The sequence below is a fragment of the Chlamydotis macqueenii genome, chromosome 1, assembly GCF_036417535.1.
Source record: "Chlamydotis macqueenii isolate bChlMac1 chromosome 1, bChlMac1.mat, whole genome shotgun sequence".
NCBI lineage: Eukaryota > Metazoa > Chordata > Aves > Otidiformes > Otididae > Chlamydotis > Chlamydotis macqueenii.
This window is the reverse complement of record NC_141556.1, coordinates 184,646,140-184,668,721: the sequence shown is the minus strand read 5'-3', so window position 1 is coordinate 184,668,721 and position 22,582 is coordinate 184,646,140. Positions and strand designations below refer to the sequence as shown.

At 45.0% G+C, this 22,582-nt stretch overlaps 1 protein-coding gene across 2 annotated transcripts in view; it reads left to right on the top strand.

Moving 5' to 3' along the window:
* The first annotated feature begins 252 nt into the window (after positions 1 to 252).
* The window catches only part of LCP1 (lymphocyte cytosolic protein 1), a 50,822-nt gene continuing 28,492 nt past the window's right edge, over positions 253 to 22,582 (top strand). The window contains exon 1 of one of the 2 annotated variants that reach the window (XM_086771838.1): positions 253 to 276. The gene's annotated coding sequence lies outside the window, so the exon portion shown is untranslated. Of the gene's footprint in view, positions 277 to 19,860; positions 20,072 to 22,582 lie in introns of those variants that run through there. The other variant, XM_010130195.2, reaches the window with a different exon arrangement.

Sequence of the window (22,582 nt, the reverse complement as noted above, 5' to 3'; positions counted from 1 at the left end):
CAGCAGCGGCCGTTAGAAGCGGCGCCTCACAAGCAGCCCGCGGGTGGCCTGGCGGAATGGGCGTGGTCACGGGGGGCGTGGCCAGCGAGGGCGTGGCCACACGGGTGTGGGCGGGGGCCGGGGCGCGGCGGGAGCCGGCGGAGGGGGCGGCGGCAGCGGCAGCCCCGGGCCGGCAGCGCCTGGTGCAGCGCGGCGCCTCGCTGGTAGCTGTTCCCGCATGGCTGGCTCACGGGCTCTCCTTAGAGCAGTAACTGTAATAACAATACTCATATAATGGTAATTAGCCGATAATTTTATTCTAGAGAATTAATGGGTATGGAATTATATTATGTCGTATAATTATATGATCATTAATAACAATATAATTAGAATTAAGAGATGTTTTATGGTATAGAATAAGTTGTTGTTGTTGTTGTTATTCTTACTACCACTATTATTATTATTATTATCATTATTATTATTATTAGCGATGTGGGAGTCCCAGCAGCAGTCCAGCTGGGGGTCGCACGGGGTGGCAGGGTCTGGTGGCGGTTCGGCCGGGCGCGGATAACGTACGTGGTCGGAGGGGCTGGGAACGGGGCGAGGCTGCTGCGAGTTTCGCGCTCTGCCCTAGCCGCTGACTGCAGGTACGCTGCCTGGACGGGAGAGCTGGTGTAAATCTGGTGTTTCTGGGTTGAGCTGAGCCAAGCCTCTTCAAATTGATCTTGGAAATAGAATTAATTTCAGAAATAGTCCCGGCACTGCAGTCCTGATTCAAGCAAACCCCCCTTTGATCAAGTGCGATAGAAATCTTGCCTGGGTATAAAGTCTGTTGTGAGTGACTTAGAAATGTGGAATAGGGCAGGGAGGGGTGGGACACTGACATGGAGGCAGTTTTAGCATCTCTGTTAACTGGAAATTATCTCATTAAGTTGCTTTAGGGACTGATGAGTGGTCTGCATCTGTGTGACGTGAACACTGACAATCCACCATCGTTTTCTGTGTCAAAAACAGCTTAGCTGATAGATTTAATCTTAGTATTTATTTTTTAAATTCCTTTTTGTCCACAGGGTCCCGCTAAAGACCACTTCTTTAGAGGGGTAATAGTTTTGAGAATTTCTGAAGGGCATTTCCTTTGCCTCACTGTGGAAATGAAGAAGCTGATTTGCATGGTGCAGATGACTCTGCTGTTTGTCCCCTTCCCCGCAAGGTTAACATTTCCCTACCAGGCTGGCAGCAATCAATTTCCCTCTCTTGCCTCTGCTTCTGCTCTTCCTTTGCACGTATTCCACTGTATAAAGTGAGAGGAACAGGCTGAGGGAAAAATTTGGATGTCTTTCTACAAAAGAAACTGCGTAAATGAAATTAAAGGTATGGCTGCAACGTGCATAATAGATGCCAGAGGGGAATTATTTATGTAACACACCAAGGCATTTACTTTTTCTTTATGTAATTGTCATTCAAGAATCAATACTGTACCCGAGTGATTTACTTTATGGCTTTTGTGCTTAGCAATGAGAGATTCAAAGCAAAATGTCACAATGCAGAAATGCATGTTACGTGTGCGCCGTGCCAAATCGCGAGCTCTCCCCCGTTAGGCTGTCAGCTCGTTTGGGCAGCACCTCTGGTGTCACTGTCTTTGTGCATTAGCGCCGGTTGCATCTCCATTGTTGTGCAGCAACTGGCTGCGTGCTGCTCGGGACTGGTGGGACACCTCGCTTTCTGCCCTGGCACCCCTTTCTGTGGGAGGCAGGATGGAGGTGTTTGTACCTGCCGTCGGGTTTGGAGTTAGGGTACTAGGGTGAGCATCCAGACCTGGGAGCCTAGACACACTCCTGAGTCCCCTGGTCAGACATAGGTGGATCCTACCTGAAGGACACCAGAATCCTCCTACTGAAACATTTCGTATGTGTTCCTGAAATTGACAGTGAAATACTGGGTTGCAGTCTTCCGTGGAGGTAAATGTGGAATTTTGTGGCTGACAGTAGGGATAATCCAACAAACCTTTGCCAAAATTTTTAATTTTTCTTCACTGGAGCTCTGACTTCAGCAGGGTTAATAGTTCCACCAGCGTGTGCGAAGCCAAATGTCTGGCAGGTGGGACATCGGGTCAGCCCAGATGCAGCAGATGAAGGTACTGTGCTTGGGCCTGGCCAGGTCCCTTCTGCCAGGTACCCACTGGTGGGGGCTGTAGGGGAAGCCTTTCCGTCTCCAGCTCTGCCGTCTCCTGGCTCTGCAGTGGTGTCCGTATGGGCCAGGGCGAGGTCGTATGTGGAACCCAGACTGAAAATCCTACTTGTTGAATACCAAAGTGTGATTTAGGATTCCTCCCCTGAGGAAGTTTGGCATCCTGTATTCTGTGAGCAGGATGAAATTTTGCTCTTATAGGAGCTCCTAGCAAAACTTCTCCAGGCTTCAGTGGGATTGTTTTTTTTTTCTCCTTTCAGCTGAGAGGAATAAGGTGGCCTTTGTGTTTGCAAGATCAAGGCCTATCTTTTTTTTTGTTTCAGCATAAAAGACAGTTACAAGAGCTGTGCTTAAAATGCCATCTCACTCAAAGGCTTGTGTGAGTTTTCCCTGGTGGGGAAAATGCTTTTTTCCATTTTCTGTTCCAGATCCCTCTCATGGCGATGGCAGGGGACGTGACAGCAGCTGGGTGGTGGCACAGCCATCTGAATGGGTGTCTGGTGTGACAAGACACATGGGAGGGACTGTGGTCCAGGTCCCCAGCAGTGTCTGGCACTAATCTCCACTGGTGATCTGTCCTGGGTGACTGGTTGGATGATGCTTCCATAGGCTGCTTCCAAACTTATCCCCTCTATTCTTTTAACAATTGTTAAGACAATTAATTGTTAGTGAGAAAATCAGCAATAGTGGCAGTCCAGTAACAGAGTATGCTATACGTGTTATTCCTGAGTTAGAAAACAAGATGAAACTCAAATGCAACTCCCTTTCCCACACCACCACATCACGCGGTGCTTCCTCACCCCTAACGCTTCCTTTTTCGCATTCCATCACCGTCTCTACGACAGACCCGCGATTCCTGAATTTTTCTATATGCAACACACACTTCAGGTAGCCCTTGCTAAAAAATAAGTCCTTAGAAAACTCATACCTTCCAATCATCTGCTCAAAATCAGAGAAGGGAACAGCGAGGCACCATAGGCAGGGTTGTGTTGGGAGGACATGCCAGGAGATGAAGAGCAGGAATTGTCTTCTGCTCCTCTGCATGCACATGTGTAACCTGTATTATTGCTAAACAACCAGACTTATTTATTTATGTATTATTTATTTATTTTACAGATAACCTGCAGGTTTTTCTCATGAAAATGCAATCATTCATCAGAAATTATAGTCTCTTCCTTGTTATAAGAGAATCCACATTTCAATTTTGAGGGCTGGATGAAATAAATACCAATTGTAACAGCATGAGTTACCAAAATTGAATGATTTCATCAAGAAGCAGTTATGACCATGCTGCTAGTCCTCCTACTGACCTTTAGTGTTGGCCACATAGGGAGCACACAACTGGAAAAATCACAAATTGGTAATAGCATTGCAAGGTGGACTTGAGGGATGGATTTCTAAATTGATGGTGGACCTAGCAAATAACACATCTGCTTCTTTTCTCTCAGTATTTTGCTTTTTTCAGGCTCTCTCCATGTTGCCTGGGGGCAGATATGCTCTACAGAGTGCCTGAGCAGAGCCCCCGACCCAGCCAGCCCTTGGGAGCCCTGAAGTTGGCCCCACTGCATGCAGGCTTAGAAGCCTGAGTCAGATGCTCACTGTTAGGGAGGAAAATACTCCCCGTGTAAACATCTGCAGTCTGTAGGCTTCTTCTTTTCCTTCCTACCCTACCTAGTGACCTGGTCACCCTTAGTATTTACAGTGCATTCATTTCCTTTTTGCTTACAGGAAGACGGCTAGTCCAATTTCCTTCTCTCTTTTGGGAAGATAGCTAGGCCACTTAATCAGCATTTTGAATAAACCTAATTTATTTTTTAATCTACTTTAGTCATATTTAATCTGTTTCTATTGTGATAATTCTTATAAATTTTTTTTTTTTAAATTTCTGAATCAATATTTAACAAATTTCCCTAGTTTGAAATTTATCTGTGTTGGTGTTCATTATTGAACCTTCAGCCTTTACTCTTCCTTTCCTGTTGTGATATTTTAGCACTAGTAGACCTTTATTAGATTGTGAATGTACGCCCTTGAGTACTACTGTTTCAGGAAGCCACTGAAGTTGTTTTGTACGGTTTTTTCTTTAAAGAAAATCTCAGAAGAAAATCTCAGAAGAAGGTCAACACATTTCATTTTGCTCTTGCAAGCCCTTATCCTGCAGAGAGCAGGCTATTTTAGCTGGGAACACTTGTGCACATCAGCTAAGTAAGCATGTATGCTTTTACATCAGAAAAGCTTTCTTCCTCATAGCATTGCATTTTAATGTAACCCCCTGAGCATGAGATTTGGGCAAATGAACTCCAGAGGTCCCTTCCAACCAACATATCCACAGTCTTCTCTTCTCAGCCTGTTTAAATTGGGTACCACAGCATAGAAAAGCATTTTTTGGGACAGCAGAGTGGCAGCACATGCCTTTCACATCACACTTATATCAGTGAGTTCAAAAGTTTTTGGAAAAGGAGGTCAGCATCATTCTGGAACTGATTTCCCCAAAGATAAAGCACTGTAAAATGGCAGTAAAAAAAAATAATTGTTTCAGAGACCTGACTATTTTACAAAATGTTTTTGTTCCTGTAAGCAGAAATAGCTGTATTTCTTACCAAATCGGAATTTCTTTCCTCTTTACAGTTCCTCTCACCATGCTGTTATATTGCCTAACCTTGAAATGAAAGCAGTTTTGTTAACCTTTTACAAATGCCTGTTGCCATGTTGAGATTGAATTGCCTCTCTCAGGGCAAAAAAAAAATAGAAAAGAAGTTTCATTTTCTTGTGTGTACTGGTAAAAGGGAGCTAGTGTGCTAAGTAAGAGTGGAATTGAGTGAAAAATAAAAGCTGAAAAAAGCCAGGGTTACTGCTTCCTTTTTTTTTTAATATAAGTGTTTTATATGGTCATAACATTAAATAACAAGGAAAAAGGCAAACCTCAGTGTCTGCTTTTAAGCACAAGTCTCTGGTTGAATCACTGAAGACATACCTTAAAATAGTATCTTTAGGAACAACTTCTTTAGTTCAGGATTATGTAAATATACATGAGAACATTCTCTAATTTTTATAGAAAAAAAGTTTTTGAATGATTGACTCTAAGAAGTTTTCAATATGATTTTTCTTCTATTGCTTACAGGAAGAACTCAAAAGGTGAGATTTCAGTGTATCTTACAGACAAATGCTTCTTTGCATTTAGAAGAAAATAAATAATTTATGCCATACATCAAAATACCTTTTCAAGCTATACAACCTTTACCTTACCTTTAAATTTGAAAGCATCTGTGCTCCTAAGTGTCAGCAAACTTCTAGCATTTATGCCCTGTTGTTTTCTATACAGTCCTTACTTGTCTGATGATCTGCAAAGAGAAATATGAAATTCAGATTGTGAGATTTTTATCATGAAATATTGGTAATAAACTCTTGCAAATGTAACAGGCTCCTTTTAGTTATCCTGAGCAGATTATTTTTCTCTTCTTCCCCTCCCCATATGTTTGCGGTCTTTATGTACGGGCCGGTGTCATGACTTTGCTCCTCAGTTTTTTCACTTGTGTATCCAGGTCAGAGTTTTCAAAATAAAACTTAGGTTTCAGATTACCTAGTTTCAGACATGGGAAAAATAGAGCAGTCTCTGGAAAGAGCTGAACAGCTACTGTCGCACAGCTGTACTGTACTTTTTAAGGTCCCAGGGAAGAGGGTGCATCCAGGCTTTCTGGAAGACCTGCAGACTAGAAGTCCTTGGAAGTCCCCAGCTTCTGGATCTCAGAGTTCACCCATGTCCACTTGGGGTTAGAGAAAACAGCAAAGATCACACAACATAAGTGGAAATAGCTTGAAGTACATTTTGCAGCTACAGTGAGGTCATTTGCATGGCTAATGAGAACTGTGATTAACACGGGAAGTGTGACCAGGGACACACAATGAGCAATAATGTGAGAACATTTATTTTTGCATGTGAATTGAAATGAAGTAGTTAGGTGTTCTTTAAAAAAAAACCCTAGGGTCTCCGAACAGCTCTATTTTAAAATACCCACCTTGCCATTTCTCCCTGAGCATGCTTTCCCAGTGGCTTGGACCCTGCTCATCAGGAAGGGTTTGTCCTCATCAACTGCTCCATTGTAAGGGCAGGTAGGCTAACTCCCAGCTTGGATGAGCTCCCCTTGCTAAAATGGCCAATATTCAGAGGAAAGCATCCTCCTCACCAGGTACCCAAAGCCAAATGCCTCACCAAGCTGGCTGGTGGAGTTTCCTCTGTAAAGAAGCCATGTCTGACTGTGGGAATGGGCTCACCACTATCCCATGGGAGAGACCTGTGGTGCCATTGAGTGATAAGCCCGGGAGAATCTGCTGCCTGTGAAGTGGTGCAGTAATAACACAGACAATACGTGGATAGATCGTGCGAGGGGACCCTGGGGTGGCGGAAGTAACGCTGTGCTATTTCCTTCCTGATGACGCTGGGTCGTGGGCCACTGAAGATCTCCCATGCACATGGCAGTGTGTTTCTCAGAACCAACACCAACCATAAGTTTTTAAAAAAGAAACTGTCTTTGAATATGCATGCCACTAGGAAGCCTGATATTTGCAAAAGTTAGTGGGTTTTAGGTAGTACTGGAGGCGTTGGTATGCACAGGGCATTTGGGAGAAATAATTTAAAAAGCCAAAAAGTCCTACAAAGAGAAAAAAATGTTTTAGAATCATAGAATCATAGAATGGTTAGGGTTGGAAGGGACCTTCAAAGGTCATCTAGTCCAACCCCCCTGCAAGGAGCAGGGACATCCCTGACTAGGTCAGGTTGCTCAGAGCCTCATCCAGCCTGGCCTTGAACGTTTCCAGAGATGGGGCCTCCACCACCTTTCTGGGCAACCTGTTCCAGTGTTCTATAACTCGCATCGTAAAAAATTTTTTCCTAATTTCTAATCTAAATCTACCCCCCTCTATTTTAAAACCATTACCTCTCATCCTATCACAACAGGCCCTACTAAACAGCCTTTCCCCATCTTTCTTGTAGGCCCCCTTGAGGTACTGGAAGACCGCTATCAGGTCTCCGCGGAGCCTCCTCTTCTGCAGGCTGAACAGCCCCAACTCTCTCAGCCTGTCCTCATAAGAGAGGTGCTCCAGCCCTTTTATCATCTGCGTGGCCCTCCTCTGGACCTTCTCCAACTGGTCCATGTCCTTCTTGTGCTGGGGGGTCCAGAACTGGACACAGTACTCCAGGTGGGGTCTCACCAGGGCAGAGTAGAGGGGCAGAATCACCTCCCTCGACCTGCTGGCCACGCTCCTCTTGATGCAACCCAGGATGCGGTTGGCCTTCTGGGCCGCAAAGGCGCATTGCCTGCTCATGTTAAGCTTCTCATCCACCAGCACTCCCAAGTCCTTCTCCTCAGGGCTGTTCTTATATTGTCTGTTTGATTTCTAGTATCTGAAGGAATAAAAATATTTGTTAATCACATTATTTTAAGACATATTGCCCTTCCCCACCTTCTGTTTATTTGAGGTGTTCATTCAGTTAAAAGGGCAGTGCAGTCTTAATGCTGTGATATATGAGTGAGCCCCAGTATTTTTGTGTGGATGCTACACACATAGATGAGAAAACAATTTTTCAAGCCAATTCAAAAGCAACTCTCAGGTAAGGATTGTAATTTTACACTGCTTTTCAGATAACCACTGCTGACTGCCCTTGCTGCAAAGCTGGGAGTGCCCAAATATTTGCCTTTGTGTGTGGCTCTCATTTGCATCCCGATATCCAGGCTTCATCAACATCTACTTTCATAATTATGTGTCCCACACAGACAAGCAGAAAGTCAGAGGAGGAAGGACTGTCCAATGGTTAAACCACTATTTCAAACCATGAGAGATCTCTCTCAGATATATATATCCCAAATATGCATTTTTTTAAAATAAGAGAAGTAGGATACATTAGTTAGCAGCTATGAGCTAGATTGCTACGAGCATCTGAGCTAGCTTCTTTAAGCAAACTTGGGTATTTCTGCACTGCAAACTTGGATATTTCTGCACTGCTCTGCCTTCAGTGCCTGTGTGCCCTTAGATAACTGGTTTTGTGCAACCAGTGGTAACCTCATTAGAAAACCTAGCAGCTGCAAGAGGTATCCTCATAGGCTGTGACCACCGTGCATCTGCCATGTATTTATCCTCTCACCCTTCTTCTCAGCACCTTTCTTGGGGTGGGATTTGAGGACCCTCCTGCACTGGCCCGGGTGCACAGAACCCATGCAGTGGCACGTCCCTGAAATTTTGGGCAGAAGCACACGGCCTTTCCTTAAATGCTCACTTATTTTGCAAGGGCAGGTAGGAAGACCAGCTGAAAAGACGGCCTTTAGTAAAAGCTGGGGTTTGTGGCTGCAGATACCCATGTGCTGGGAAGGAAGGGAGACCACAAAGCTTTGCAGGGAGGCTGCAGAGCAGCTGGTACACAGGATTTCAGTATACGCACGGTAATTTCTCTCATTCATGAGTGAACATCTCTCGCATTCATTGCTGGAACATGCTCTTGGGTGTAGAGTGGCTGGAGCATCGTAGTTCACACGCCAGCTGTCCTCACGGTGCCTCATTCATGCGGCCGTGGCCAGAAATGCAGGTGCCCCTGAGCTTTAAGTAAAACAAGCCCACAGTACTGAAATCTCACTGGGGTGTGGAAATACACTTATTTTTAAAACGAAAAGTAACAGCTCTTCAGCCATGGAGGAAACAGAGGTTACAACATACAGCTGAAACTACTGAGGAAATGTAAACAGGCTGAACTAAATCCAGTCTTTGCAAAGGCAGCCTCTTGTTAAAACGTGATTTGCAAGTCAGCATCTGCAGCATACAGTCGAGGATGCGCTTACAGGATCAGCGTGCTGCACAGGAGCACTGTGGGTCTTACTTCGCTGTGAACGAGTCAAGAGAAGATAGGTTTGCAGGGGACGCCCAGGTTTGCACGCAATCAGAGCCACCCCCCAGTCTGTCTTCCTCTTCCTCTTCCTCTTGCAGGAACAGCTTGCGTGCAGAGGAGGGAGAAGGACCAGGCAAACTGGTGGGGTTTTCTCCAGTGTGAGATCCTTCCCTGGCTCTCCTGTAGTTTGGCTGTCCAGTGTTTCTGACAGCTAAAATGGATGTTTCATTACACACTACTCAGTCATGTAATATATAACACTGCAAAGAGCTGAAGAACATATTTTGTTACACTTAAAACTTAGATATTTTCCACACTAATGCTTAGAAAAGGATTTAGAGCTACTGTCATGTAGGAAACTCATTGCTGCTTAGGTGAAGCTCATAATTCACCAGGTGGGAAAAGGTAAAGAAATGCCTGAAGGAGCATTAAACCAGCCAAAGGAAGTGTAACCAGCAGGCAGACTGCACCTGCCATGCTTGACACTGAACCCTCTTTCCCTTGAGGTATCTGGTGGTTTGTGCTAATCTTTTATCTCTGTCTCATTCCACCTCTCCTGTGTGCTTGTCCTTCAGCCCTGGATAGCAAAGGGAATTGAAATAAAACTGAAGATGCTCCTGGTTTCTTCTCTCCCCCACCCTTTGCAGCTCTCTGAATGATGATGGTAGAGCAAACCATCCTTCTGTCTGTTATACCTAGTTTCTCTTACTTGTCTCTCTGTCTCATCTGAGAGAAAAATTCCCAGCTGCATTACTCATTCCTCTATGCAAACTTGAGGGGCTGGGGAGGATGGTTTCTGGCCAGCACTTCACAGTGACTCAGGCCATTTTCATCCCTGGGCAGTAATGTGGCTCATGGTACCAAGTCATGAGTTTTGGAGTGGACTCCTTGACCAGTCTGTACGTATTGCCCATGGCAGCACGTGCCAGCTGCGTCTTTGTCACCAGCTTCAGTGGGAACATGCCCGGCAGCAAGGGACTGGGAACCCCAGGGTGGATATGTAGATACTCCTGCCTGTGGAGGTCTGCAGAGGATGTACACTGCAGCTTCTTTGGCTCAGTCATTGCGTCCATGGAGCATGCAAAATTCCACCAGTGCTGCAGGAAGAAATCATTTCATATTGATGGTACACCAAGAAATCCTACTGCTCAGGTGGTATTCCTGGTGCTCATCCCTCCTCTGTGTGCCCTCAGTTAACCTGTGTGGGGTGTGCAGAGGAGACCGAAGCAGGAATACGCTTCTATGAATGGCTCTCAGCTATTTGGGAAGCTGGTCTGACTCTGTCCTCCCCCTATCCATGGACCGTCCACTTTCCTCCTTCCCTCCTGCTGCCATAGGGCAGGCACACTAGCCCTAGGCTCTCTGTGCACCCCTGTCTTGTCCTTAGCACTTCAGCTCCCTGGTGAGGGCAAGTGATGGCAGGGCTGCTGGCCATTCCTCAGCTGTCCATAACCAGCCAGTTGCCCACTTCCAAGTCATGACATAAGCTGGCTAGTGGTATAATCTGCAGAGGTTTCCTTCATCTTGAATGTGTTCAGGCGTCTATGTCCCTGTAGTCTGGGAACAGCTGAGCTCAGAAGTGATGGAGTTCGCCATTCATTGCATGAGACACTGATAAATAATCAAGAAGGGGCTAAGCAGATCTGCCTGAGGTAGTCTCCAAATCCATCCTGCTTGTTGGCTCAGTTGTACAATGAGGGATGGAAACTGGGCAGCAAAGCTGGCTGGGAGCAGCAGCACTACTGACATTGGCCCTTTTGGGGTTTCGCTTCAGGGGATGGGTTATGTGCTCTTGCTCCCTACAGGTCAGTGAGTGCGTGGGAGAATGGACTTCACTGTTGACTTGGGAGTGATCTGCAAGGATGTCGTGGTCTGTGCATTTTTTTTTAGTGGGATACAGAGCTGAATATGGCCAAACAGTATTGCTCCTTGAGCTGTTTATACAGGGGATTTATGGGCAGCTGCCTGGAAGAATTTGTTCTTTTTCCATCATCTGTGACAGCAAAGAGGGCACTTGCTGGGGTTACTGATGTCTGTCACTTGGATAGCACAGGGTGTCTCCTGGTTCTACCCTGCAGAAGACCTTGGTTTCTAAATTCTTGACACCACCGACAGACACATACACAAGATCAATACAGTTGTGGAGTTTTCATTTGCTACTGAGTTGTTTAACATTTCAGTTTCCCCTATGCCTCTTGAATGCTATGTCAAAAGAGCAATTAATGTTTGTTTCAAGTTTACCTGTCTTTTAGATAACACCCAAGAGCTAATGTTTTATGCTCCTTTTCAAGAACAGTTGTTTAGGGGCTCTTTTGAGTCTTCTGGCATTTGAAAACATACCTGATGACTTTGCCTCATTAGCTTTCAGTGTGCATTGGCCACAGCAGCACAGAAAAAGGGGCAGCTAAAGTGAGGACGCAGAGATGAGAAACTGCTTAGCTTGCCTGAGGATGTGCTCTGCTTGTTTTCTAGCAGTGCAGGCAGCTCCTGTATGATACCCACAGGTAGCAACACAAGCAGCATCTGTGTGAGCAAACTCATGCTACCTGGTTGCATCTGATACTTCACACTCAATTCTTGCTTTTGAGTGGTGGATCTTCCATCTCTCTGTGTTCCCTCAAAGGGAACAGCGCTTTAAGCAGTCAGCAAAATTGAAGTCTAGTTTTCTCTTTTATGTTTGCCTTCTGTATGATTGCAAACTTAACTACTATCCCAATATAGAGGGTCTTTCCAACCGTATTTTAGTCAGGTGCTAATTTTATTGTTTGCTAAAACTTGTCCAGGCTGCCTCAAATTTTTGCTCAGGTGTGTAAAGCCTCGCAATCTTGGCCACCAAGTCAAAGCCTGGCTACTACTCTACACAGAGTTCTAGAATAGGAACATGTCTTTGGATTGATGCCCCATCCCTGGGAACATTCAAGGCCGGGTTGGATGAGGCTCTGAGCAACCTGATCTAGTTGGAGATGTCCCTGCTTCTTGCAGGGGGTTGGACTAGATGACCTTTAAAGGTCCTTTCCAACCCAAACTATTCTATCATTCTATGATTAATACCCTTCAATTGCCTTGCAGAGTATATCCACATCTCTTTAACCTTATCTCAGCTGAGCTTCCAAGAGGTATTAATGACAACCACTAAGAGGGGAAGGTGTTTGACCAGCAAGATGGGGAAAAAAAAAAAAAGGCAAGGAAAAGCTTACTTTTGTGTATTGGAGATAAGCAAAACTGGTGCAGAAAACATGAAGGAATCATAACTGGGGTTTTGTGGGCCTTGGGCTGAAGTAGAATTACGGCTAAGTAATCGGTGTTCACGATTGCTAGCAGGCAGAGAGGGGCAGAAATGTGTCCCCCTTCCCAAGCTTTTTCCCCTCATATTTGATAGATTACATATGTCATGGAAGGGATTCATCCCAAATACAAGCTCTGTCTTGGAATTTTTCTTAATCACCATGTAGAATACTGAGACTAGATTTGTTGGGAAAGAGGGTGGCCTTGTGCACATCCCTTTTCCAAAAATAGAGATGCACCAGGTAAGAGTTTGTTGGATTCAGGGCCTTTGTGGAAAGCCTGACCTCAGATACCTTCTGTGTTTAATTTCCATACTGATGCCTCCACCAAAAAATTCCCCACCTAGTCTTTTTATGTCTTCCTGCAGCTTCAGTTGATGCAGGACATGTTCCTTCTGAGTGAAAGGCTGTCACTCAGCACGGCGCACGGTCAGCCAAGAGCTGGCTTTCATCCCTCATCTGCAGGAGGGTGGTGAGGCAGAGCCAGAAGCAAAGCTGGCTCTGCAAACACAGCCGCAGCAAGGCTGGAAATGAAACCCCCTCAGTTCGGGCATTTGCTCTCCAGAGTCTGTACTGAGATTTTTTTTTTTTTGGGGATGTGCTGTAGAAAGACAGCACGTTCCCCTTGGGGGAGGCAAACTTCCCCTCCCAACAGGGAACTAATAACTGCTTGTAGGGGTTTCTGAGCAGCAGCTTCTGTGCAGAATTACAGGCAGTTGACCCCCAGGCTTGGAAAATGCAAGTGAGAGGCTGCAAAAAAGAAGTGGGGCTTCTGAGCTGAATACTCTTAGAAATATTATGAAGAACTCTAGCAGAAGAGTGCCGCGTGACTGCAAGCAAGCAGAAGCTGCTAGGGCAGGAGTCAGGGAGTGAGGAAAAGGCAAAAGGTACAGGGAGAAGGGGAAAAATATAGAAAATGTGCCAAGGGAAAATGAAAGAATAAAAAGAAACATGCCAAAAAAGATGAAAAGATATAGGAAGATATATTTGAAGAAGCTGAGTGGAAAAAAAAGAAAAGCTAAAAAGCAAAGCAAACAGTGTAGGAGATAAAATGTCTAACATTTAAAACCATAAAAAATCAAAACATAATGATGGGGTATACAAGAAAGTAAGTATGCAAGCATGCCTCCATGCATGCAACATTTTGTTCAGTCCTACAGGTGTTTGTGTGCAGATTTCTGTCTGGACCCAAAGCAAATTGAATTATTCCTTTCTTGGCAAAAAGCCACCTGTGGAGAGGTTGTTCGGGAGAGCACCTTCATTTATAATGTGATGTTTTTAGTTTTTTTCCTGCTGTCGCACCAGTTTGCAGCAGAAGCCAGGTACTTGAAATTCTGGCGGTGGGATGTGGTGCCTGGGCTCCCAGCAGAAGTGCTTTATCTTTTCCGTGACAGCCACCCCTTTTGCTACCATGCCAAAGCCACCCAGGGCTCACTCACCAAAAACTGTGTGACATTGAAGCTGTTAAGTGTAACAGATAAATTAGAGTTAGTTAACTATGAGACAGATTTTCGAAAATCATTACTTTGTTTCCTTCCAGCTTTCAAAAAAACCCGTATCATAATTATTATAGTTAAAAAACCCCCATTTTTTCCATCTATTTCTCCACACTTTTTACTCCTGTAAGCCTCTGACCAGCTGAGCCATCAAAGCCACGTTTTCATACTTTCCCTCCTTCACAAAGGTGAAATACTTCCTGAAGGAAAATCAGAACAGCTAGGAAACAGATTTTAGGCGGAGTCAGGATCTAACCAAAACTCCAATCTTCACCGGAGTGCGAAAATACCAAAAACATGAGAGCCAGTATTGTTGCAACAGCCTCTGCAAATGACACTTCCACATGCGTATCCTTCTGGAAATGGGTTTATCAGCTGGCGGAATCACTGCCAGTCTCTGTTTGAGACGTGGGATTTGGGGGCTTTCCCAGGAAAGCCAGGGGTGCGTGCCCTCCTCCCATTGCAGTAGGCCGCAGGCCGTGGCTGCTCCATCGGCTAAGAGTGGCCAGGCTTTCCCAACCTCTTCTTCTCTCCCTCCACCAAGTAAAACCTAAGGTTAGCTCATGCACTGTTATTAATATTTCACCAGTATTCCCTGTTGCAGCAAATGGATGGTTCTGCTCAATAATTCATGGCTGGGTGTAGCCTATTAAATTTGTAGTGGGGTGTACACTTTCATGTTATTTATTTAACATTGCTTTCATTTTACAGTTTTTTTTTTTTTTCCTGCTATTTCATTTTTCACTTGCTTAAATGTCTCTCCTTCAAAGTTCAGACTGCTTGCAGGAAATTAATCTTGTTCCTTATGCCTTTTAAGTAAGGCTAAGCCCTTGCTGCAAGGGCCTGGGCCTGGGCCTGGGCCTGGGCCATAAAGAGAACTTTCAGATGCACTCAGTCACTTCGGTGCAGGAGATCTCTTTGAAGCAAATGACTTTGGGACTTTGATACCAAGTCTGACAGCCCAAAGTTCATCCCTGGCCTCAGAGCTATCTGCTTTTTGTTTCACAGGGATATTTGGCTCCTTCTGCTGAGGGAAGAACCCACTCCAAGGCCGGCGATTGATTGTTGCCAGCAGGCACTGTTCTCTCCTAGGCCCCTGCACATGTTTTGGGGAGTGTAAATCTTTCTAGGCTGGTTGTAGGTTGTACTGCCTGCTTAGAAGTGATCTATTGCTTTGCTTTGTGGAAACAGTCTACTCATAGATGATTTGATCTTTGTGGCTCATCTTGATTCCTAAATAAGACAACCTATTAGTGAAACCAAAATAAAGATTTGCTTAGAAGGCTCAAAGACAGGTTTTCAGAGTTAAGGGTTTGGAAACTGAAAAGCTACACAAGCATGTGAAATCGTAAACCAGTCTCCCAGCCTAGGTTTAACGGGACGTTATCCCTCTGGCTGTTCCTGTGCCCAGCTCCAGGGGAAAGGGTGAGGTTTGGAGAGCCACTGCTTCTCAGAATGACCCCACCAAAACCACGCTTTTCAGTATGAAAGAACATTTTACATGCTTGTATCTCCAGATGTGCCAGCCTTAGATGTCCCTTCCAGCCCAAGCGTAAATGCCTTTTTGCTGATCTGCACTGGAGGTTGCCAGCTTTGTTATGTGGCAGAGGTTTCCCTTCATTTTCTTCACACCTATGTAGGTATGGGCCACCCCCCTCCACGCTGCCTTCTCCCTCCTCCTCTGGCTCCATGCAGGAGCTGTGCAGGGCGATGCTGAGCATGCCGATATGAGAGGTCCATGGGGGTTGGCGGGTCCCGGCATGGAAGGTAGTGGTTGCATGGGGGTCAGAGATCCCACGTCTCAGGGAGGGAGAGCATGGTGGCAGACTCCAGCTGGAGGTGAAGCCCCGCAGGGGTAGGTCTGCCCCACTCCTTCCTGCATGAACAGATTGAGACAAAAAGAGTGAGATGCTCTTGTTGCACCAACAGATAGTTCATGACATCATTATTCCACCCCTAAAAGACCCCAGTATCCATGTTGTGACAGGCTCAATGGGATCACACACCATTTTGCATTCTCAAGGCTTTTGCTGGCAGATATACTGCAGGAAGAACACAGTGTAAAAGGTATTATTTTCATACGCATTCTGCAAAGCCCTCAGTCGTTAGTATTCTCTCTCCTGCAGAGATCACCTGTGTCATTTCAGGATACGTTGCTAACACAGACAGTCCCAGCAGCGGGTCAGATTACCTCCTCCCCACACATGCCATCAGAGTAATGACTCCTGCTTCACAAGGACTCATTTACCTTTCAACAGCATTTAAGTTCTCAGGGTCCGTTTTCAGAAAGGAGGCAGGCATTTCAGTACCTAAATAACTAGTGGCTACAGAAAGCGTCACTGACTTTAACAGGAAGAACAGGGTCACACGGAATAAAGGTGTGATTCAGATCGCATCAAACTGTAGTGGGAATTAAATCGGGTCCTCTATACTTATATAAGAGCAAGATATTCTTTGTTTAAATTAGATAACTTTAAAATAATTTCCATTAATTTGGATTTGCCCTAGTTTTTCATGGACCAGGATGTTCCCCTCAAAGGGTTAATTTAAAATTGTGCTGTCATTAAATCAAAGATGCTTTGCTGGAAGCCTCTGCTGTCAGCTTGGAAGGTCTGTGATGCTGTCCCTGCTCTGCTCCCCACCACACCATTCCGGTCCTGTGTGTGTTCTTGGATGGAAGACATGTCCACAACCCGTGACTATCAGCAGTGGCAAGGAAGGCATTGCATTATACGAATGTGATTTTGCAAAATAATGGCTTTTGGAGAAACTCTTACCCTGAAGCAGAAGCAGCCTGCAGAAGGGCAAAGGTCTTGGGAGACTGCAGTGGGCAGTTACAAACGCAAGAGCCAAGAGGTGATCATGCTAGAAAAGGCCACTGCAGGAATACCCTTCCCCAGCTCCCACAAGGAAATGTTCACCTACAGCAGACCCCAACTCCCTCCTCGGTTTGGGATCCCCGTGAACCCCATCTGGGCTGCCAAGTAAGACGAAGCTTCTGTACCTCTTCTTAGGCAGATGCCCCAGTCCCTCCAAATATAATTCCCATTCATTGGCAGAAATCAGATCAATGGTTCTTGCAGGCTTTTTGGGTTGCTCCTTACCTTGCTGAGAAATATCCAAGCTTGATGATGGGAGAAATCAGGCAGTGGTCACCCTTCCTAAGGCTCCCCAAGGCACCCGGGGATGAAGGGGAGGAAGGTGAGAGCCCGTTGCCAGGCAAGGAGGCAGGAGTGAATCCATGATGCTGCTTAGGGCTGCGTGGCTGGTGCAGAGGCAGAGGAGAGCTGAGGTTGCGGGAGAGGAGGAGAAAAGCCATGGAAGGATCTGAAGCCTGCGGTGAGGCAGTCTGGCTGACCTGCAGCGAAGTGCGGCTGCCTTGCATGGGGCAAAAGGTGCATGGAAAGGAAGGTTCTTCAGGCAGAGGGACAATGAGGGGCAAGGCTTTTGAAGTGTTTTAGTGGTGACAACAGAGGGGAAATGATTGGTTTTGACCTGTTCAGCTGTGGCTCAGGGGCATGGTCTTTTTATAATTGTAGTCATTCCTCTGTTAGTGATTAGATATAGTGCATGTTAACTTATGGAACTTACTTTGTAGACAATCATCTCAGCTATTTCCTAATGTCTTTGCCTGTAACCGGAGGAACATCCCTCGCTAACTCTTCTGCCTTTCATGCAAGTAAATCTCAAAGTAGCTGCACTGGGATTTTGGCCCTAAGACTGGAGCTGTAGCTCGAGTGTATTATTTTTCTAATGCGGGACAGTAATGGACATTTAACTCCGTATCACAGTACATCCTATCATAACACCAGCTAGCCTGTTGCTAACCGTAAGCATACTTTATCCTGCCCCATGTAAGAAATTACATTAAAGAGATCATTGTCATATAATCATTCATTGTCAGTGATACCACAAACAAACATCACAAATGGACAAGTTAACCAAGTACAGGTAGGAGTTAAATATTGCACCATAACAGTTAAATGTATTTCAATGCAGCCCAGTAAAATTGTTATTTGTATGATGCTTCAAGGATGCACAGTGCAGAATTTAAATAGTGTGTTGTCATGACAAGACTTCAGCTGAGGTTATGTGTAAAGACTACTTAAGTTTAATAATGTTTGGTGAGACAGCGTTGTTAGGTATACACAGTGACATTCCAGTAGGTCTTGAAATAAGGCAGAAAAAGGGAAAGGCATTCATGGTCCATGTGGCAAATATATCAAAATCTTTTGTTTATACTTGCCCTATAAATCCATCATACTTGAAATCTCATCTACGCTGTCCTTGTATTTCTAAGCTTGTTCGAGCAGTGTTTTAGCACAGCTGGTGCCTCTTGGTACGCACTGGTATGATCTGTGCTGTGTACTGATGACTCGGTATTCAGCTCAGTCTAAGTGAGATGAATATAAAATATCATACGCTAGGGTGGAAAATCTGAGTCACTACCCTACCTTCTGCATAAGCTATAGTAACTCAACAGAGTAAGTTAAGAGTACTTAGCAGACATCTCTGATAAGGAGACACTCACCCTTAATTTTCCTGTGTGAGTAAAACGTTAGATTTAAGGCATGCATGCATTTGGTGCCCTCTTCCCTATCTCAGGAAAGATATTGCAGCATTCAAGGAGAGGTCATGGAGAGCATCAGAAACAATTAAGGATTTGAAAAAGGTCTGTAAGAAAACAGTTGGGGCAAACCATCAGGCTGGTGTTAAATATCCAAGAAAACAAAGAAAAGGAGTTGTGGCACAGTCTATCAAATAATAAAATACCCCATGGGAGGTATTTTTCTAATAGAAGGAAGTAATAAAAAAATGCCTGGAACGTGTTTCAGTGTAATTCTAAATACAGTGAATGTATGTGTGCTTCAAGGATGGCTCTTAACTATGGAGATTTGTTCATGAGAAGGTTTTTCTGAAGCTCTCTACATCAGCAAGTAGTTGATGGTCCAGCTGGTCTGATGAATCATGAATGACAGCTTTTTCATTAAAGCCATTCAGTTTGGTTATTTTTTCAGCTGCCTATTTTCAGAGGTAATAGAACAAAAGTTGTTAAAAAAGCTGAAGGATGATTCTTCAGCCTGTGGAAAGTGGTGGGAATTTTGCTGGTAAGGCAGGATATTTCTTAAAATCCCCACGGGGATCGATGATGGGGGTTGATGAATCACTTTTATCTATTGATGTTGTGTTTCCAGTTCTGTTAAGGCTTCTGTGACGCTGCGTCATCAGGGTTGAAAGATAGCTAATATTTGCACCCATCAAGCACTTTTACACATACTCACTGTAGCTCGGAAATGTGTCCTTGAAATGGATGTCAGTTGTGAGGTGATGTGAGGAACACTGTGTCTTGTTTGAGGCTCTCCTGTACAAGAAAGGCTTTGACAGACTGTAGAGAGTCACCAGGATGGTCATTGGCTGTAGCACACAGGGTCTGAGAAGACACTGAGAGGGCTGGATTTGTTCAGCCGGGAGAGGAGAGGATTGAGAGGGATCTTCTCGGTGTCTACAGCTACCAAATTGGACTGTATAGAGAAGATGGAGCCAGCCTTTTGTCAGAGGTGCGCACTGAGAATAAAAAGGTCACAAGTTGCAACAAGAGAAATTCCAACCACCTGCAAGGAAAAAAGTTTTCACAGCGAGGACAATCGAAGGTTGGTAGAGGTTGCCCAAGGATGCTGAGGAGTCTCCATCCCTGGAGACACCACCCCGAGCGTCCCAGCCTGACTTTGCAACCAGCCCTGCATTGACCGTGGGGTAGGACTGCAGACCTTGTTGTTCTGTGAGTCTAAAATGTGTCTGCTTTTAATCAGCAAAGAGAGAAGGTGTTTTGTGTGTGCATGCTTGCATGCTTGTGCTTAGTGAGCGAGAACGGAACTAAAGAGGGCTAAAACTGAGAGGAAGTGGTACATGCCCGTGGACCTATTGTGGGAGTAACGAGGTGAAGAGGGAGACCAGAGAAGGGTAAATGTCCTTATAAAGACAAAATCTATTTGACTGTGACATTTTGTCACCAGTCACTTCCCTCTCTGGGCTCAGTCTTGGGCTTGCAGTCTTGAGCTTGACTAGTTGCTCTGCAAAAAAAGGAAGATTTTCCTGGTCACGCAGCAACCTGTTTCGACATCCTTCTTTGCAGTTCCCCAACCTACAAAAAGTTGTTGGTCTTTTTTTTTTAAAGAAGTTCTCCCCTTTCCTTTGGATTTGCAGTTGTCGAGCAGTTGCTCTGGCAGTTTGGACCCACCGCTTGAGCCCAGGAGGTAAGATCACAGCACCTGCTGTTTTTTTTAGCAAGCCGCCCTCATTGTGCATATGAGCAGTTTAACTGCACAGGAAATTGTGGTCAGCGTGAAAAAGCAGTGCAGATTCTGTATTAGCCTGAAGCATTTTCTAAGTCTTGTGCATGGCGTTTCTACTGACCTTCAGGAAAGTGTTTGATGGATTTAATTGGGCAGAGTGGTCTTTGACTGAGTAGAGTGGTAGTCTTTGCATTTGCATTTGCTGGCATTTAATTAGTTTGGCAGGGTGTGATAAAGTAAGAAACCATTATTTAGATTGTGGAGTGAATCCTGGTAAGAGGGTGATTCTAATTCCAGTGGTGAAAAACACTGATTCATAAAGCTAATGTATTCTGGCCCGTATTGTTTAATACACTCTGCTGCCTTTAGGACATTCATACTAGGCTTTCATAAATGTAATTTTACTCTCCAGAGAATAAATCAAACTGATTCATGATGGATCCTGATTGCTTTAAAAATGGTGATATTTGGTGGTCCTAACCTTATATTTGCCTTTTAAGATCTTGACTGTTGAAGCTGGTCAAGCTTGTCCCTTGTCTTCTTTGGGATTTCAGCTCAGGCTGTAGATGAAGTGTGACTTGCAAAGGTCTACAGACATTTTAGGTGGTAGTATTGTGAACAGGAGCCCCTGAGCTTAACTTTTTGCTCTGTGAGAGCAGTAGACTTGCAGGTTTTGTCAGACAGTTGTTTCCTCAGCATTTGCATTTGGTTTGAATGCTGTCTGTACAATGGACCCTTAAGCCTGTGAGTAACTTGACTTTTCAAGCAAATGGGACCTCATGTCTTTGTAGCCAAAGTCACAGACACCATTGGCTGGCTGATCCCTCACTGCTGTAGATATCAAGTGAAGATGATCTCTAGCAAATGGCAGGCGAGATTGTGCCATCAGAAGTGCAGATGGATGCTCGGCAGATGGCTGTTCGATTACTTGATGAAAGCAGATCATGCTCTGAAACCTCTCATGTAGAGAAACTCCAGCAAATATCATCTTCCTCCCCTCTTGCTTATCATGCAGGAGCGATTTCCCCTTCCGAGATGGGGCCTGAGGGTCAGGGATGGGGCTGGGCAAACTCTCCTGAGCAGACAGATGTGGAAACCCCCTCTGTGGTGGGAAACTCCACTGAGGAGGGATGCTACAGTCAGGAGGGACTGGGAAGTACCCGCCTGCTCGCTGGTAACGGGAGCGGGGTTTTCTGCTTCCATCCTGACCATGAGGTCCAGATTCACCTACCTCAGGAGCTGAAGAGAGTGCTCACACAATAGGTCAAAAAAAGATATTATGTTACTGTTTTTGAATCTGCTTCCTCAACTGAAATCAAGTTAAGGGTTTGGACTGAGTACTGTTATGGTTATAAAATGTTTGAGATCCTATATGAAACTCATTGTACTTAAACAAGTCTGGTGGTGTTGCTTCGCTCTCCCTGCTCACAGAATATACCACGCACTCTGTCGTGCTGTATTATGCTACCAATTTTTTTTTTCTTTTTAATCCTGTTTTCTTCTGATTTCAGTCATGAGCAGCTTAAAAGGCAGTTTTATAGCATGGACCAGAGCTACCTTGATAGAAATCCTACAGTAAAAGTCACCACTATATTTTTTTTCTAAAGTATGAAAGGACTTCAGAAAGAGGTTGAGTAAAGGGGAAGGAAGGAGATAGGGGAGATCAGGAGAGTACAGCATATTCAGATATGTAGCTGATTTTCATACTCTTAGCCCTTTCATGCAAAACAGCAGACTCCAGTGAAATGATGATACAAAACATAAAATATTTATCAAAATGGAAAATATTTATGAAAAAACCTGAAACAGCATTTAGGATAGGGAAACTGGCCGTGCTGCAAGATGGAACAGGGGCCTCTGCATTGGTCGCTCCGTGCGTCGTTGCGGTTAACGAAGGGGAAAGTTGTAGGAGGGGAAATAAATTGCAGCCCCCAGGTGAGACAAGCGGAGTGTCCCAGACATGGAAGCAGTGCCTGCAAGGAGGAGGGTGGCATGCTGCTGCGAGGGGTGCCTGGTGGTGCAGGCTCAGGGACTGCACCATAAGGCCAAATTATTCTTCAGGGGAAAGGGGCACGAAAGGCTGGTGCCTGCAGCTGCTCCAGTTCCTGCTTTGGTTCCCAATTGCACAGTCAGAGGCTCCACAGCTCCCAGCATGGCACCACTTCAGGAGGGGGTCCCAAGCAGCCCGTAAGGAGGGCTATGTTCAGATGTGCTCTCTGTTCTCTGGTCTGCTTTGGTGCATGGAGGAACCTGATCACTCAGGGGCTTGCTAAGGCCCTAGAATCCCTGCTGGAATCAGTGAGGAGTCCTGCAAAACTAAGGGAAGAATACAGCTCCCAGCATGGGAGCAACAGATGCATAAATCCAAGTGGAATCAAATGCAAATATACATTTGTCGCTAAAAATAATATATATCCACCTCATTTTTACAGTTGGAACATGTTTTAAATATTTTCCATGCACAGAGGAACT